We start from the raw sequence: 17,569 nt of genomic DNA on the forward strand, positions 1-17,569 counted from the left end.
GAACTCCAGGCAGTGAAAAAAGACAAATGAAAGCAGCTCTATTTTCTTTAATGCTCCCTCCCGGCGGTCTTTTGATGCCCAGTAGGTGGCGTGGTTCTGTAGGTGGTTGCTGTAATTGGCTCCCGATTAGAAGTCCTGTCGGTGACAGCTCGGTCAGCGTGATCAGGGCTGTCTTAATGAGAGGGCACACCTGGGCACTGCCCAGGGGCCCCAAGCTACATGGGGGGGCCCCTGCACTTTCCCTAAAGCAATGCTTGGGGTAGCTTGGGTGGCTATAGTGCTAGAGGTATCAGGGATGTAGAGAGGCCACAGTGTAGGGGGTATCAGGGATGTAGAGGGGTCAGAGTGCTGGGGGGATATCTGGGGTGTAGAGGGGTCAGAGTGCTGGGGGGATATCTGGGGTGTAGAGGGGTCAGAGGGCTGGGAGGATATATAGGGTGCAGAGGGGTCAGAGTGCTGGGGGGGATATCTGGGGTGTAGAGGGGTCAGAGTGCTGGGGGGATATCTGGGGTGTAGAGGGGGTCAGAGTGCTGGGGGGATATCTGGGGTGTATAGAGGTCAGAGGGCTGGGGGGATATCTGGGGTGTAGAGGGGTCAGAGTGCTGGGGGGGATATCTGGGGAGTAGAGGGGTCAGAGTGCTGGGGGGATATCTGGGGTGTAGAGGGGTCAGAGTGCTGGGGGGATATCTGGGATGTAGAGGGGTCAGAGTGCTGGGGGGGGATATCTGGGGTGTAGAGGGGTCAGAGTGCTGGAGGGATATCTGGGGAGTAGAGGGGTCAGAGTGCTGGGGGGATATCTGGGGTGTAGAGAGGTCAGAGTGCTGGGGGGATATCTGGGGTGTAGAGGGGTCAGAGTGCTGGGGGGGATATCTGGGGTGTAGAGGGATCAGAGTACTGGGGGGATATCTGGGGTGTAGAGGGGTCAGAGTGCTGGGGGGATATCTGGGGTGTAGAGGGATCAGAGTGCTGGGGGGATATCTGGGGTGTAGAGGGATCAGAGTGCTGGGGGGATATCTGGGGTGTAGAGGGATCAGAGTGCTGGGGGGATATCTGGGGAGTAGAGGGATCAGAGTGCTGGGGGGATATCTGGGGTGTAGAGGGGTCAGAGTGCCGGGGGGATATCTGGGGTGTAGAGGGATCAGAGTGCTGGGGGGATATCTGGGGTGTAGAGGGGACAGAGTGCTGGGGGGATATCTGGGGTGTAGAGGGATCAGAGTGCTGGGGGGATATCTGGGGTGTAGAGGGGTCAGAGTGCTGGGGGGATATCTGGGGTGTAGAGGGGACAGAGTGCTGGGGGGATATCTGGGGTGTAGAGGGGTCAGAGTACTGGGGGGATATCTGGGGTGTATCTGGGGGGAGATGATTGGAGGAGGACGGGGTGAGATGATTGGAGGAGGACGGGGTGAGATGATTGGAGGAGGACGGGGTGAGATGATTGGAGGAGGCTGGGGTGAGATGATTGGAGGAGGACGGGGTGAGATGATTGGAGGAGGACGGGGTGAGATGATTGGAGGAGGACGGGGTGAGATGATTGGAGGAGGACGGGGTGAGATGATTGGAGGAGGACGGGGTGAGATGATTGGAGGAGGACGGGGTGAGATGATTGGAGGAGGACGGGGTGAGATGATTGGAGGAGGACGGGGGTGAGATGATTGGAGGAGGACGGGGTGAGATGATTGGAGGAGGACGGGGTGAGATGATTGGAGGAGGACGGGGTGAGATGATTGGAGGAGGACGGGGTGAGATGATTGGAGGAGGACGGGTGAGATGATTGGAGGAGGATGGGGTGAGATGATTGGAGGAGGACGGGTGAGATGATTGGAGGAGGATGGGGTGAGATGATTGGAGGAGGACGGGGTGAGATGATTGGAGGAGGATGGGGTGAGATGATTGGAGGAGGACGGGGTGAGATGATTGGAGGAGGATGGGGTGAGATGATTGGAGGAGGACTGGGTGAAATGATTGGAGGAGGACGGGGTGAGATGATTGGAGGAGGATGGGGTGAGATGATTGGAGGAGGACGGGGTGAGATGATTGGAGGAGGATGGGGTGAGATGATTGGAGGAGGATGGGGTGAGATGATTGGAGGAGGACGGGGTGAGGTGATTGGAGGAGGACGGGGTGAGATGATTGGAGGAGGAGGATGGGGTGAGATGATTGGAGGAGGATGGGGTGAGATGATTGGAGGAGGACGGGGTGAGATGATTGGAGGAGACGCAGGCTACAGATTGCAGTGATAAGACGCCGTCTCTCCCGCTCTGATGTCACTTGAACACACACATTACACTTGGATACACATTTAATCACATGAGAGTTACAATGTAACCGATCGATGTGTGTCATCATCACCATCAAACAAGCGCCTGCTTCCTGACCCGTCGCTATGTACATAGATCCGTGGGGATTCTTTTTTTCCAGGCTTATGTTCTAGAAATCCCAATAAAATTTTACCATTCTAAGCCAACAAAAGAAAGAGATTTGATGTTCTCCAAGGCCGGATTCACGCCCATGGCGCTGCACTCCATTTACCATGGACCAACATATACCCCCTTCCTGCCCAGGCGAAAATGTCATCTTTCAGCGCTGTCACGCTTTGAATGACAATTGCACGGTCGTGCGACGTGACTCCCAAACAAAATTTACGTCCTTTTTTCTCCACAAATAGAGCTTTCTTTTGGTGGTATTTGATCACCTCTGCGTTTTTTATTTTTTGCGCTATAAACAAAAAAAGACCGAAATTAAAAAAAAAAAACACAATGGCCCAGATTCACAGAGAGCGGGCGCACATTACGCCGCCGTAGCGCAAATAATATACGCTACGCCGACCCAGCGCAGAGAGGCAAGCATGGAATTCACAAAGCCAGTGCTCCCAAAACTGCGCTGGGTTTCGAAAGGTGTACGCCGGCGTAGGTGGAAGTGGGCGTGAGCCATGCTAATGAGGCGTGACCCCATGCAAATGATGGTCCGAGCGCATGACAGATACGTATCACGAATTGCCCATGTGCCGGGACGTGGACGCAATCCCTCTGCGCATGCTCACAACCACGTCGGAACAACTGCCTAAGATACGCCGGATCACTGCGTACGCCATGAACGTAACCTACGCCCAGCCAGACACACATCCAACATAAAATACGCTGGCTTGGCCAGGTTGTGTTCCCACTGACTGATATGAATGACGGTTATTTAAATGCAAACACAGGGTCTGCAGATGAGTCATCTGTACACAACAATAGGGCAGAGCTGGGCAGCACTTCACACTGAGATATGAGGACACAGCACAGGACTAAAACTTCAAGGGACGAGAGAATTTAAACTGGGATAGTTGGGAAGTATGAGGCAGCTGCTTTGGGCCCCACAACATAGACTGGGACCAGGGCAGCTTCCCCTTTTGCCCAAGTCTTTTCCAGTTCAATATTTTGAAGCCCTGATGCAGGGCATCAGAGCCCTTCAAACGTGTTGGCTTTTTAGGCTTATTAAAGGTCTACCCTTCATCGTTCACTAATGTTGTGATGTTGAAGTGCATACTTCCCCTGACCAATCAATATTTATCCAGTTGATTAAAAACTCTTGAAAATCACGTTTTGCCTCGGCTTTGCATACAGAAGACGTTAGGAAATTTTAGTTTCCCAATTTCTGCAAAAACTGTAAGTCCCGGCAGCAGGCCCCCGGGCTCCGAGTCCCCCAATCACAGCTGTCCACATTTTATAATTACCAGCTACATTCGGTACTGAGGAGGGTGTAACGGAATTCATCTCGCAGAACGCTGTCTCCGGAGACCACAAATTATTATCTATCTAATTATGGCTTGCTTCATATCTCACAACTTTCTCAGACGGGGAAGAGAACCAACTTTTATTGTTAATAGTTTTAGAGGGAAAAAGACGCGCCTCTTGTCACCGCTTTGGTCAGATGCAGAACCAGCTGCACCATCCATACTTCATGAGATCTTTTTCAGCTTCCTCAATGTGTGAACCAACAACCATTGAGGCTCCTGGTCTATACAGAGGCTTAGGCCGCGCACACACGATCGGTCAAAACCGATGAAAACGGACTGAAGGACCTTTTCATCGGTCCAAACCGATCGTGTGTGGGCCCCATCGGTCAGTTAGCCTTCGGTCCAAAAATTTAGAACTTGCTTTAAAATTTAACCGATGGACTGATAACCGATAGGTCAAAACCGACGGTTATTATGCAAAAGCATCGGTTAAAAACCCGCGCATTCTCAGAATCAAGTAGATGCATGCTTGGAAGCATTGAACTTTGTTTTTCTCAGCACGTCGTTGTGTTTTACGTCACCGCATTCTGACACAATCGTTTTTTTAACTGATGGTGTGTAGGCGCGACGGACCATCAGTCAGCTTCATCGGTTAACCGATGACAACCGTCCTTCGGACCGTTCTCATCGGATGGACTGATCGTGTGTACGCGGCCTAAGACCATCGTGGGGACAGTTTTAGCTGACAGAATAATTAATGCCTGTTGAACAGAAAAGGCTTATTAGGTACCGTATTTATCAGCGTATATCGCGCACTTTTTTGCCCTGAAAATCAGGGTAAAATCGTGGGTGCGCGATATATGCCGATACCCGCTTCCCGCACTGTGTTTGAAGCACTGCGCCGACATATACCAAGCGCAGTACACTCGGGTATAGTTGGGCAGGCTCGGATCCTCTCGCGGTCACGTCCTGTGCGTCCTGTACGTCCTTTACGCAAGAGGAGCCGAGCCTGCCCGACTATACCCGAGTGTACTGCGCTCGGTATATGTCGGCGTAGTGGTTCAAACACAGCGAGGGAAGCGGGAATCGAGCGGGGAGGACACCACGATGGCCGCAGAAGGACGCCGGACCGGATGAGGCCGCCGATGGACGCGATGGACGACAGGCAGGACACAATGGACGACGGGCAAGACACCGACGAGGGGCATCCAAACTGTAAGTATTTTTTTTTTCCAGGAATTTTCCTTCAAGTTCGGGGGTGTGCGATATACGCTGGGGCGCGTTATAGCAAGATAAATACGGTAAGTGCAATGGGGCTGATTTACATAAGGCAAATCCACTTTGCACTACAAGTGCAAAGTGCACTTGAAATTGCACCTGGAAGTGCAGTCGTTTTAAATCTGAGGGGAAGATCTGAAATGAGGGGAAGCTCTGCTGATTTTATCCTCCAATCATGCTGTTTTTAATTTTCCTTGCATGTCCCCCTCGGATCTACAGCGTCTGCACTTCCAAGTACGTTTTCAGTGCAATTTCAAGTGCACTTTGCATTTGCAGTTTGCACTTGTAGTGCAAAGTGGATTTGCCTTTAGTAAATAACCCCCAATGACTCCAAACAATCTATAGCATCCAATCAAACTTCATCTGATTTCTTAACCACTTAAGGACCGCCTCCTGCACATTTACGTTGGCAGAATGGCACGGCTGGGCACATGTACGTACAGGTACGTCCTGTGCTAGTGCCCAGCCGTGGGTCGCGGGCGTGCGCCCGCGACCCGGTCCGAAGCTCCGTGACCGGGACCCGTGGACGCGATCGCAGCTGGATTCCCGCGATCGGTCCCCAGAGCTGAAGAACGGGGAGAGGTGTGTGTAAACACAGCTTCCCCGTTCTTCACTGTGGCGCCGTCATCGATCGCGTGATCTCTTTTATCGGGAAACACAATCGATGATGTCACACCTACAGCCACACCCCCCCTACAGTTAGAAACACATATTAGGTCACACATAACCCCATCAGCGCCCCCTTGTGGTTAACTCCCAAACTGCAATTGTCATTTTCACAGTAAACAATGCATTTTAAATGCATTTTTTGCTGTGAAAATGACAATGGTCCCAAAAATGTGTCAAAATTGTCCGAAGTGTCTGCCATAATGTCGCAGTCACGAAAAAAATCGCTGATTGCCGCCATTAGTAGTAAAAAAAAAAAAAACATTAATAAAAATGCAATAAAACTATCCCCTATTTTGTAAACGCTATAAATTTTGCGCAAACCAACCGATAAACGCTTATTGCGATTTTTTTTACCAAAAATATGTAGAAGAATACGTATCGGCCTAAACTGAGGGAAAAAAATGTTTTTTATATATTTTTGGGGGATATTTATTATAGCAAAAAGTAAATAATATTGCATTTTTTTTAATTGTCGCTCTATTTTTGTTTATAGCGCAAAAAATAAAAACCGCAGAGCTGATCAAATACCACCAAAAGAAATCTCTATTTGTGGGGAAAAAAGGACGCCAATTTCTTTTGGGAGCCACGTCGCACGACCGCGCAATTGTCTGTTAAAGCGACACAGTGCCGAATCGCAAAAAAACTGTCCGGGTCCTTTAGCTGCCTAAAGGTCCGTGTCTTAAGTGGTTAACTTACAACAAAAGAAAATACGATTTCTGGCTAGGGGGGGCCTTGGACTTTGCACATAGGGTTTTATACTTTGCAATGACTGGATGCAAAGATCAGCAATCAGACCTCACTGGATATTTTATATTTCAATATTTCCCTTTGAGATTTCTCACCAAAAAAGTGAGATTTCACTGGATATTTTAACCTACAATAAAAGTCAATCAGATTTCTTTCCAAGGGGGCGGGGCTATTGCACTTTGCACATAGCTTTTGCACTTTTCCTCGCTGTGCAATCCTGCACTTTACCTGGAAGTCACGGCACTTTACACTGTTCTGTCAACTAATCTTTTCTAGTGCCTAATAGAAAGCCCCAGATCTTTTCAGCTCATAGGTGTGCGCAGCCTATTGCATTAGGGGGTGCACCCCAAAGCCCAAACACACACTACCGATCACTCATGGTGTTCATTCATAAAGGGAAGGGGCCGGGTAAATTACATATTTACCGGCCCCTTCCCCACTCCTAAAAAATCCCAGTAGCAACAGCCGATAGAAGAGAAGGGAAGCTGGCAGCGCTGCGGGGGGGAAATGGGAGCCAGGGCAGTAGGGGAAATCTGTGCTGCACAGGGTGGTTAGGGTGTGCCTGGGCACACCTGGCACACCCTATGCGCACGATTATGGCCAACAACCATTTCTATAATAATGAGGATCCTGGTCTATACAGAGGCTGAGACCATCATTAACTCACAGTAAAAGAAAATCCGATTTCTTGCTAAGGGGGGTCATTGCACTTTGCACATAGGGATTGCACTTTATACTTTGCAATGACTGGATGCAAAGATGAGCAATCAGACCTCACTGGATATTTTATATTTCGATATTTCCCTTTGAGATTTCTCAAAAAGGAAGCAAAAAAAGTGAGATCTCACCGGATATTTTAACGTGATTGTAAACCCTTTAGAACCACTTTAACTTACAGGTAAGCCTAGATTAAGGCTTACCGGTAGGTGCTGGAAATATCTCCCAGACCTGCACGGTCTAGGACGGGGATATGCAATTAGCGGACCTCCAGCTGTTGCAGAACTACAATTCCCATGAGGCATAGCAAGACTCTGACAGCCACAAGCAGGACACCCAGAGTCAGAGGCATGATGGGACTTGTAGTTTTGCAACAGCTGGAGGTCCGCTAATTGCAAATCCCTGGTCTAGGAGATATTTGCAAATCGGCGTACGGCAATTTCTCCTGCGCATGCGCCGGAGTTAGAAAGGGCACGCTGTGCCGTTTCTATCTCGGGTCATGCCGTAAAAGGCGGCTCCTGTGCGCATGCGCGTGAGTGACGTCGCGCGACGTGTCACGCGGGACGTCACGCGACTCCAGCCAGTCACGGAGCCGGAGTTCGCGGCGATGGAAGAAGGGGGGTGAAGAATGGCCGCTCGCTACTAGCGAGGAAGACGGGGACATCGCGGGCTGCTCCTGCAGGTAAGTGTCACACATAGGTGTGCGCACAGGGAGTGCCAGGTGTGCCTGGGCACACCCTAATCACCCTGTGTGGTGCAGATTGCATCAAAATATACTGCGTTAATATGCAGTAACGCACAGAAAAATACAGCATTAAATGGCACATAACACACCGAAATATACAACGTTAAACGTGCACTAATGCACAGAAATATGCTGCATTAAACGTGCAGTAACACACTGGAATATACTGCTTTAAACATGCAGTAACGCACAGAAATAGACCCCTGATATTTCACCAAAGCTCCCTAATGGGGCTCCTGAAATAAAATAAATATATAATAAAAATAAAAAACTACTAACACTGTCCACTGCCCTACTGACACCAATCTCTGCCCTACTGACACCGTCCACCGCTCTGCTGACACCGTCAGTATACTGTATATACACATGCAAATATGTTTGAGCTTTGGGGTGCACACCCTAATGCAATAGGCTGCGCACACCTATGGTGTCACATAATGGGCTACTATGCCATGCATAGTAGCCCATTATGCTTTACCTTTACAGGGAAACAAAAAGGAAGTAACACCCATCAGGGTTTACTTCCTCTTCAACCTACAATAAAAGGCAATCAGATTTCTTTTCCAAGGGGCTATTGCACTTTGCGCATAGCTTTTGCACTTTTGCTTGCTGTGCATTCCTGCACTTTCCCCGTAAGCCATGGCACTTTGAAGTCTTCTCCCACCTTTAGCTTTGCCGTGCCATTGTTCTGGGAGCCCAGGAAACGTCCTTCTCAGCATTTTTTGATGGAAAATTTACTGGCAGGGCACATTTTTTTTTACTGGCAACCTGAGAAATTACAGAACTCCTATTGAAAACTAATGCCCCGTACACACCATCACTTTATGTGATGAAAAAAAACGACATTTTCTGTGAAATAAAAAATGACGTTTTTGAAACTTCAATTTTCAAAGACGAAGTTGCCTACACACCATAGTTTTTCTCACAATGCTCTAGCAAAGCGAGGTTACGTTCTCACCACTTTTTCCATTGAAGCTCGCTTCATAACTAGCTTCTGGGCATGCGCGGGTGAAAAAACGTCGTTTTAAACGACGTTTTTTGCTACACACGGTCAATTTCTGTGAAGTAAAAAATGACGTTTTGAAAAACGACACATAAAATTGAAGCATGCTTACATTTTTTTTGCTTGTTTTTTACAAGACATAAAACAACGTTTTCCCCCACACACGGTCAATTAAAGTGACGTTTTTAAAAACGTCATTTTTTTTCATCACATAAAGTGATGGTGTGTACGCGGCATAACACAGCGAACAGTAGAAACTGAAAACTAACACAGTGAAACATGATACGGAAACACTGACACTACCCAGAACAAAGTCATTTGCTTGATTTACACTTAAAAAAGTCAACACAGCATGAAATGATCAGCCCCTGATATTTACTAGCAGATTTTTATAAAACTGTCAGTAAATTTGCTGACGGTTTGGCAACGACAAGCTGAATCCACAATGCAGGAGCCAAGTTTGGTCCCTGAGCATGCACGCCTCTTCCATGGGATGTGACGGTCCCGGCATTGGCTTACCTACAAAGATGCTGCGTCTCGTCCTCCCGTTACATGTGCGAGGTGCACCTCTCCTTCTTTCCTCTCTCTCTCTCTCTCTCTTTCTCTCTCTCCGGTTTTCCACTTCTTTATTGCGTTGCCAGGGTTATCCAACCACCCACCCCTCCTCTGCTGCTTGGAAGCTGCTGTAATGTTTGTACAGCAAGATGTGATGCTGGCAACGGGCGCAATCTGGTCCCCTGTCTGCGTTCTTCTTTTGTTATTTTTTTTGTGTTTTTTTTTGTTTTATAATTTGGGGCGGATTATTTCCTTTACTTCGACATCCGTCAGTCTTTTGTCTTGTTTTGTGGCTGGTTGGGTGTGTCGGGTTTATTGGTCTTTGTGCGATCTTCTAGTCTGCGCTGACTTCTTCCATCCACGTTCCTTCTCTCTCTCTCTCTGTGTCTCACTATTCTTGTGTCGGGGTGTGTCAAGCATCATGCTCATTAGAATTTTCTCACACTCCCCCCCCCCCATTTGTCACTCCGCGTGTGCTACTGTGCGCAACCTACTTTTAACCCTCTCTGAGCCTCCCTCTCCAAAAAAAGAGTCTGTCCCTTTTCTTGTTATTATGGGTGTGTGGCCCTTTCTGATGATCCAGCGTTGGCGGGGTGGGTAGGTAGTGATGGTCTGTGTCTCACTTCTTCTGCCTGTTCACACTTTGATTGGGGCTTTAGTCTCATCATTCACGCTTGTGCGATTTTTATGCAAAAATAATCTTTTTATTAATTTTATTACAGGTATCAACAATTTGCTCAGTGCTTTACATACTGTACATTCACATCAGTCCCCACCCCCCAAAGAGCTTACAATTTACAGTCCTGAACTCACATTCATACACATACTAGGACCATCTCCTGTAGCATGTCTGTAGTCTCTGACCATCCCTGGTATTATGTCCTCAGTCTCTGACCATCTCCTGTATTATGTCCTCAGTCTCTGACCATCTCCTGTATTATGCCCTCAGTCTCTGACCATCTCCTGTATTATGCCCTCAGTCTCTGACCATCTCCTGTAGCATGTCTGTAGTCTCTGACCATCCCTGGTATTATGTCCTCAGTCTCTGACCATCTCCTGTATTATGCCCTCAGTCTCTGACCATCCCTGGTATTATGTCCTCAGTCTCTGACCATCTCCTGACTTATGTCCTCAGTCTCTGACCATCCCCTGTATTATGTCCTCAGTCTCTGACCATCCCCTGTATTATGTCCACAGTCTCTGACCATCCCCTGTATTATGTCCACAGTCTCTGACCATCCCCTGTATTATGTCCTCAGTCTCTGACCATCCCCTGTATTATGTCCTCAGTCTCTGACCATCCTCTGTATTATGTCCTCAGTCTCTGACCATCCCCTGTATTAAGTCCTCAGTCTCTCAGTCTCTGACCATCTCCTGTATTAAGTCCTCAGTCTCTCAGTCTCTGACCATCCCCTGTATTATGTCCTCAGTCTCTCAGTCTCTGACCATCCCCTGTATTAAGTCCTCAGTCTCTCAGTCTCTGACCATCTCCTGTATTATGTCCTCAGTCTCTGACCATCCCCTGCATTATGTCCGCAGTCTCTGACCATCCCCTGTATTATGTCCTCAGTCTCTGACCATCTCCTGACTTATGTCATCAGTCTCTGACCATCCCCTGCATTATGTCCGCAGTCTCTGACCATCCCCTGTATTATGTCCTCAGTCTATCAGTCTCTGATCATCCCCTGTATTATGTCCACAGTCTCTGACCATCCCCTGCATTATGTCCACAGTCTCTGACCATCCCCTGTATTATGTCCTCAGTCTCTCAGTCTCTGACCATCTCCTGTATTATGTCCTCAGTCTCTCAGTCTCTGACCACCCCCTGTATTATGACTGCAGTCTCTGTCCATCTCCAGTATCAAGTCTGCAGTTTTTGACCATCCTCTGTATAATATCCTCACAGTCTCTTAGGCCCCATACACACGAGAGAATTTATCCGCGGATACGGTCCAGCGGACCGTTTCCACGGATAAATCCTCTCAAAGATTTCCGCAGATTTCTATGCGATGGAGTGTACTCACCATCGCATTGAAATCCGCGCCGAAATCCTCTGGCGATGACGTGTCGCGCCGTCGCCGCGATTATGACGCGGCGACGGGCGCGACGCTGTTATATAAGGAATTCCACGCATGCGTCAAATCATTACGACGCGTGCGGGGAATCCCTTTGGACGGATGGATCCGGTGAGTCTGTACAGACGAGCGGATCCATCCGTTGGAATGGATTCCAGCAGATGGATTTGTTGTGCATGTCAGCAAATATCCGATCTGCTGGAATCCATCCCAGAGGAGATTTCTCCGCGGAAACAGATCCGCTGGCGTGTACACACCATAGGATCTATCCGCTGAAACCCATTTGCTGGGATTTATCTGCGGATGGATTCTATCGTGTGTATGGGGCCTAAGTCTCTGACCATCTCTTTTATTATGTCTGCCGTCTCTGTTCATCTCCAGTATCACGTCTTCAGTCTCTGATCATCTCCTCTATAATGTTCACAGTCTCTGACCATCCCTTGTATTATGTCCACAGTCTCTGACCATCCCCTGTATCATGTCCACAGTCTCTGACCATCTCTTGTATTATGACTGCAGTCTCTGTTCATCTCCAGTATCAAGTCTGCAGTCTCTGACCACCCCCTGTATTATGACTGCAGTCTCTGACCATCTCCTGTATAATATTCACAGTATCTGACCATCTCCTGTATAATATTCACAATATCTGACCATCTCCTGTATTATGACGATTATGTCTCCTGTGACATTGCATCCCTGGAGCACAGACTGACCCAGTGGACATTTCTGGAATGACAGAAGTCCCAAAATGTAAACAAATAGTGAATGGGAGCAAGGTAACTCTCCCATTCCCCACTAACTTTAGCGTAGTGCCCATACTGAAAGTAAGGGGGCGCTACATATATATACCCAGGTATATGTGCACAATTCCTCCATGACTCTTGTTGGACCCTTTGCTGATAATACCTGTTTGTATGTTGAATGTATGTACAGTAAAACCTTGGTTTGAGAGTAACTTGGTTTGAGAGCGTTTTGCAAGACAAGCAACATTTTTAAATACATTTTGCCTTGATATACAAGTGATGTCTTGATATAAGAGTAGCGTCATGTCACAACTGAGTATAAAAAAGAAGAGAGGAGCCTCTAAGTGTAGCAATATGGTTACATTTAATGAATGTACAACATTTAGCAACTCATTGCTACACTTAGAGGCGCCTCTCTTCTCTTTTATACTCTGTGGCTCCTGCTGGATTTTGCTTCTAATCCCCTTGTGGAGGCTTCCATTTGTGGACGGACATTTTATGGTCACATTGCTATAATCTTTCTATATGGACTATAAACTGAAGGACTTATGAATAAATGGTTGTGGAACGAATTATTTGAGTTTCCATTATTTCTTATGGGGAAATTTGCTTTGATATACACGTGCTTTGGATCACAAGCATGTTTCTTGAACGAATTATGCTCACAATCCAAGGTTTTACTGTACAGTTTTTGATCTCTTCTTAACCACTTCAATACCGGCCCATTGTCATTTGACGTCCACAGATGGGATCTCCCATCCTGGGTGGACGTCAAATGACGTCCTGGGCTTTGCGGGTGAATATCTGAATGATGCCTGCAGCTAGAGGCATCATCCAGATATCCTCTTGTTCAGCCGGCGATTCTGCACGACATAAGAACGATCATAGCGGCGGTTCCGCCGCTTGATCGATCTTGCAGGCGGCGGGAGGGGACATCCCCCCTCCCGCCGCCATCCGGTGCTTCTCCGGGCTCTCCCGTGCCATCGGGGGCCCGGAGAACGAATCGTCCGGTGTCGGCAGGAAGCATAGAGATGACTGGTGACCAGATGGTCACCAGTCATCTCTATGACCTTTGGAGGACCCGGGCGCGATGTGATGTCGCCACACCCAGGTCCCCGTAAGTAAACAAAGCCGCGATTGCGGCTGTAAGCAACTATTCATGAGATCGGTGAATTTTTTTTCACCGATCTCATGGTTTCCAGCCTGGAGGAGAGATGTGAGGTCTTATTGACCCCCCCGCATCTCTCCATAAAGAGGACCTGTCACACACATTTCCTATTACAAGGGATGTTTACATTCCTTGTAATAGGAATAAAAGTGAAAAAAAAAAAAAAATTGAAAAAAAGTGTAAAAATAAATAAAAAATAAGTCAAAAAATAAATAAAAGTGAAAAAAATAAAATTAAAACGCCCCTGTCCCCGGTAGTTCGCATGCAGATGCGAACGCACACGTAAGTCCCGCCGACATATGTAAACGCCGTTTAAACCACATATGTGAGGTATCGCCGCGTGCGTTAGAGTGCCAGCAACAAATCTAGCACTAGATCTCCTCTGTAAATCTAAACTGGTAACCTGGAAAAATAAATTAAAGCGTTGCCTATGGAGATTTTTAAGTACCAAAGTTTGGCGCCATTCCATGAGTGTGCGCATAATTAAAGCGTGACATGTTGGGTATCCATTTACTCAGTGTAACATAATCTTTCACATAATACAAAAAAATTGGGCTAACTTTACTGTTGTGTTATTTTTTTAATTCATGAAACAATTTTTTTTCCAAAAAAAGGGTGTTTGAAAAATGATTGCGCAAATACTGTGCAAGATAAAACGTTGCAATGACCGTCGTTTTATTCCCTAGGGTGTCTGCTAAAAAAACATATATAATGTTTGGGGGTTCTGCGTAATTTTCTAGCAAAAGAATGATGATTTTTACATGTAGGAGAGAAGTGCCAGAATAGGCCTGGTATGGAGGTGGTATAAAAGCCCGGTATTGAAGGGGTTAAATAAACCTTGTATTATTCCTATGCTGTTGTGCATCTATATGCTGGTTGCAATATTTCCAATCACAGCCCATTCATAATGGAGGAAGGGGGGGGGGGGGGATGGAATGTTAGTAACAACAGGCAGGGAGGAGGATTGCAGCAGATCAAAGGTGAAGGTGGTGGTGGGGGGTGGGAGAGGTCTAAAAGTGCCACTGATCACCAATTATTTTTTTTAAAGATTGGGGAGTGTCACTGATCACCAATGACTGTAGGATTATTATTATTTATTTTAACATAAAGAAATGAAAGGTATATGTAAGCAATCTCAAAATGTCTTTAAATAAATTGTTTTGCACTTTAGACAATATTTAGAAAACATCTTAAATTGACTGCCTTTAAAATGTATCAGTTCAGCAATGAACTAGTGTGACTATAGCAGATAACTGTGCATGTCTGCCACCTGCTGGAGAAAATGAAGAATGCAGCGTTGTTATTAAAAATATTAATAAGTGATCTGTACATCTTTTTTTTCTAAAATTGTGAACTGCAACAAAAGTTATGCTGAAGAGTACAAATAGGGGAAACGACATTTATAATTAGAATATTGCTTGCAGACAGGGGCGGACTGACCATTCGGGCACTGTCCGAGGGCCACATGCCACTAGGGGGCCCCATCAGGGTTGCCAGCCTCAGTAAAACCAGGGACAGTATGTAAAAATCTGTGTTTTTAAAAAAAAATCCCAAGATTATAGCTGCCCCGCCTCTCCAGTACCTTTACAGTGTGTGTATGTGTATTCTGTGTGTGTGTATATATTGTGTGTCTGTGTGTGTATACTGTGTGTGTATACTGTGGCCCAGATTCACAGAGAGCGGGCACACATTACGCCGCCGTAGCGCAAACAATGTACACTACGCCAACGCAGCGCAGAGAGGCAAGCATGGAATTCACCAAGCCAGTGCTCCCTACGCTGCGCTGGGTTTCGAAGGCGTGCGTACGCCGGGGTAGGTGGAAGTGGGCGTGAGCCATGCAAATGAGGCGTGACCCCATGCAAATGATGGACCGAGCGCCAGACAGATACGTATCACGAACTGCGCATGCGCCGAGATGTGGACGCATCCCCCTGCGCCTGCTCACAACCACGTCGGAACAACTGCCTAAACTACACCGGATCACTGCGTACGGCGTGAACGTAACCTACGCCCAGCCAGACACGTCCAACGTAAAATACGCCGGCTTGTGTTCCCTGGTGCAGACCTTTGCATGTCTGTTGCCGGGTTGCACCTCCTTTATGGGGCTTAACTTCACGCCGGACGTACAACTTACGCGCACCTCGCGTAGCCTGCGTCGGGCGCACGCAGGTTTGTGAATCGCCGTATTTCCCTCATTTGCATGTTTGAATGGCTAATCAATGGGAGCGCCACCATGCGTCCAGCCTAAATGTGCGCCCATCCTACGCCGGCGTAGGCAAGTTACGTCGGCGGCGACGTAACTTGCCTACGCCGGCGTAGGATGGGCGCACATTTAGGCTGGACGCATGGTGGCGCTCCCATTGATTAGCCATTCAAAGCCTATTTTTAGGCGCATCTTAGTTTGTGGGTCTGGCGCACAGATACGACGGCGCACATTTGCACTTACGTCGGCGTAACTTGTTATACGTCGGCGTAAGTGCTTTGTGAATCCGGGCCTGTGTGTGTATATTGTGTGTCTGTATGTGTATGTGTGCATACTGTGCAGACGCCATCTTCCATTACCGCCTTCAGTTTTGGTCACAGCAGGCTCAGCATCCATGTGTACAATTGGTTGCCATTTTTCTATAGAACATAGGGCCAGATTCACAAAGAGATACGACGGTGTATCTCCTGATACACCATCGTATCTCTGACTTACACTGGTCCTATCTATGCGCCTGGTTCATAGAATCAGTTACGCATAGATATGGCTAAGATCTGACAGTGTTACACTGTGTTACACTGTCGGATCTTTTTTTCAATTTAAAAATGGCGCCGGGGGCGTTCCCACTGATTTACGATAAATAATATGTAAATCAGCGAGATACGCAAATTCACGAACGTACGCGGACCCGTCGCAGTGTTCTTACGTCGTTTCCGTAGCGGTTTTCCCGTCGTATACTTACCCCTGTTTTTAGCAGGCGCAGCCAATGTTAAGTATAGCCGGCGTTCCCGCGTCGAATTAGAATTTTCCAACGTCGTTTGCGTACGCCGATTCACGAACACGCGCGTCGCAAGTCCCGCTCACGTCGAAACCACTGACGTCCTAGCGACGTCAGTGGGAGCAATGCACGCCGGGAAATTCCCCGGACGGCGCATGCGCATTTAAATCGGCGCGGGAACACGCCTGATTTAAATAGTACACTCCCCTAGCCGCGGAATTTGAATTCCGCCGGGGGAGTTAGGATCCGCCGTCGCAAGTTTGGAGGTAAGTGGTTTGTGAATTAGCCACTTGCCTCCTAAACTTGCGGGAGCGGATCTTAATTCACGTAGATCGAGCGGATCTATAGATCCACTGAGCTACGTGAATCTGGCCCCATAAATGTAATGTATTGCTGCTTAACAGTGTTTAGATGTGGTGGCTGCATTCGTTTTTCTGTTTTTGGGCTTTTTTTTTCTCTCTTTATACTCACCTGATAATCCTGCCAGTATGGCAGTAAACAACACTTCCTGTCCTGGGGTGACAACACGTACTCACTGCACTGTATCTATGGAGGAGCAGTTTTGCCATCCTATAATAAAAATTTGTTTAGGCTATTTAAAGAGGGATTCCACCCGCAATTTATTTTTATTTTTATTAAAGTCAGCAGCTACAAACACTGGGCCAGATTCAGAAAGAGATACGACGGCGTATCTCTGAGTCCGGCCGTCGTATCTATGCGCCTGATTCAGAGAATCAGTTTACGCATAGATATCCCTAAGATCCGACAGGTGTAAGTGTCTTACACCGTCGTATCTTAGGCTGCAATTTCAGGCCGGCCGCTAGGTGGCGCTTCCGTTTGTTTACGCGGGGAATATGCAAATTACTATTTACGTCGATTCAGAAACGAACGACCGCCCGGCGCTTTTTTTTTTACGTCGTTTGCGTTCGGCTTTTTCCGGCGTAAAGTTACCCCTGCTATATGATGGGTACAGTATGTGCGGCGTATCCTATGTTAAGTATGGCCGTCGTTCCCGCGCCGGGTTTTGAAATTTTTACGTTGTTTGCGTAAGTCGTTCGCGAATACGGCTGAACGTAATTTACGTTCACGTCGAAAGCAATGACGTTTTGCGGCGGATTTTCGAGCATGCGCACTGGGATGTTTTCACGAACGGCGCAGGCGCCGTTTAAA

General features: G+C 47.6%; 1 protein-coding gene across 1 annotated transcript in view; it reads right to left on the minus strand.

The window, feature by feature from the left end:
- The window catches only part of LOC120943177 (cytoplasmic phosphatidylinositol transfer protein 1-like), a 91,267-nt gene extending 81,430 nt beyond the window's left edge, over positions 1 to 9,837 (minus strand). Inside the window, exon 1 of the mRNA XM_040356321.1 lies at positions 9,397 to 9,837. The gene's annotated coding sequence lies outside the window, so the exon portion shown is untranslated. The remainder of the gene's footprint in view (positions 1 to 9,396) is intronic.
- Between the last annotated feature and the right edge of the window lie 7,732 nt (positions 9,838 to 17,569).

Source organism: Rana temporaria, chromosome 6 (assembly GCF_905171775.1).
Source record: "Rana temporaria chromosome 6, aRanTem1.1, whole genome shotgun sequence".
NCBI lineage: Eukaryota > Metazoa > Chordata > Amphibia > Anura > Ranidae > Rana > Rana temporaria.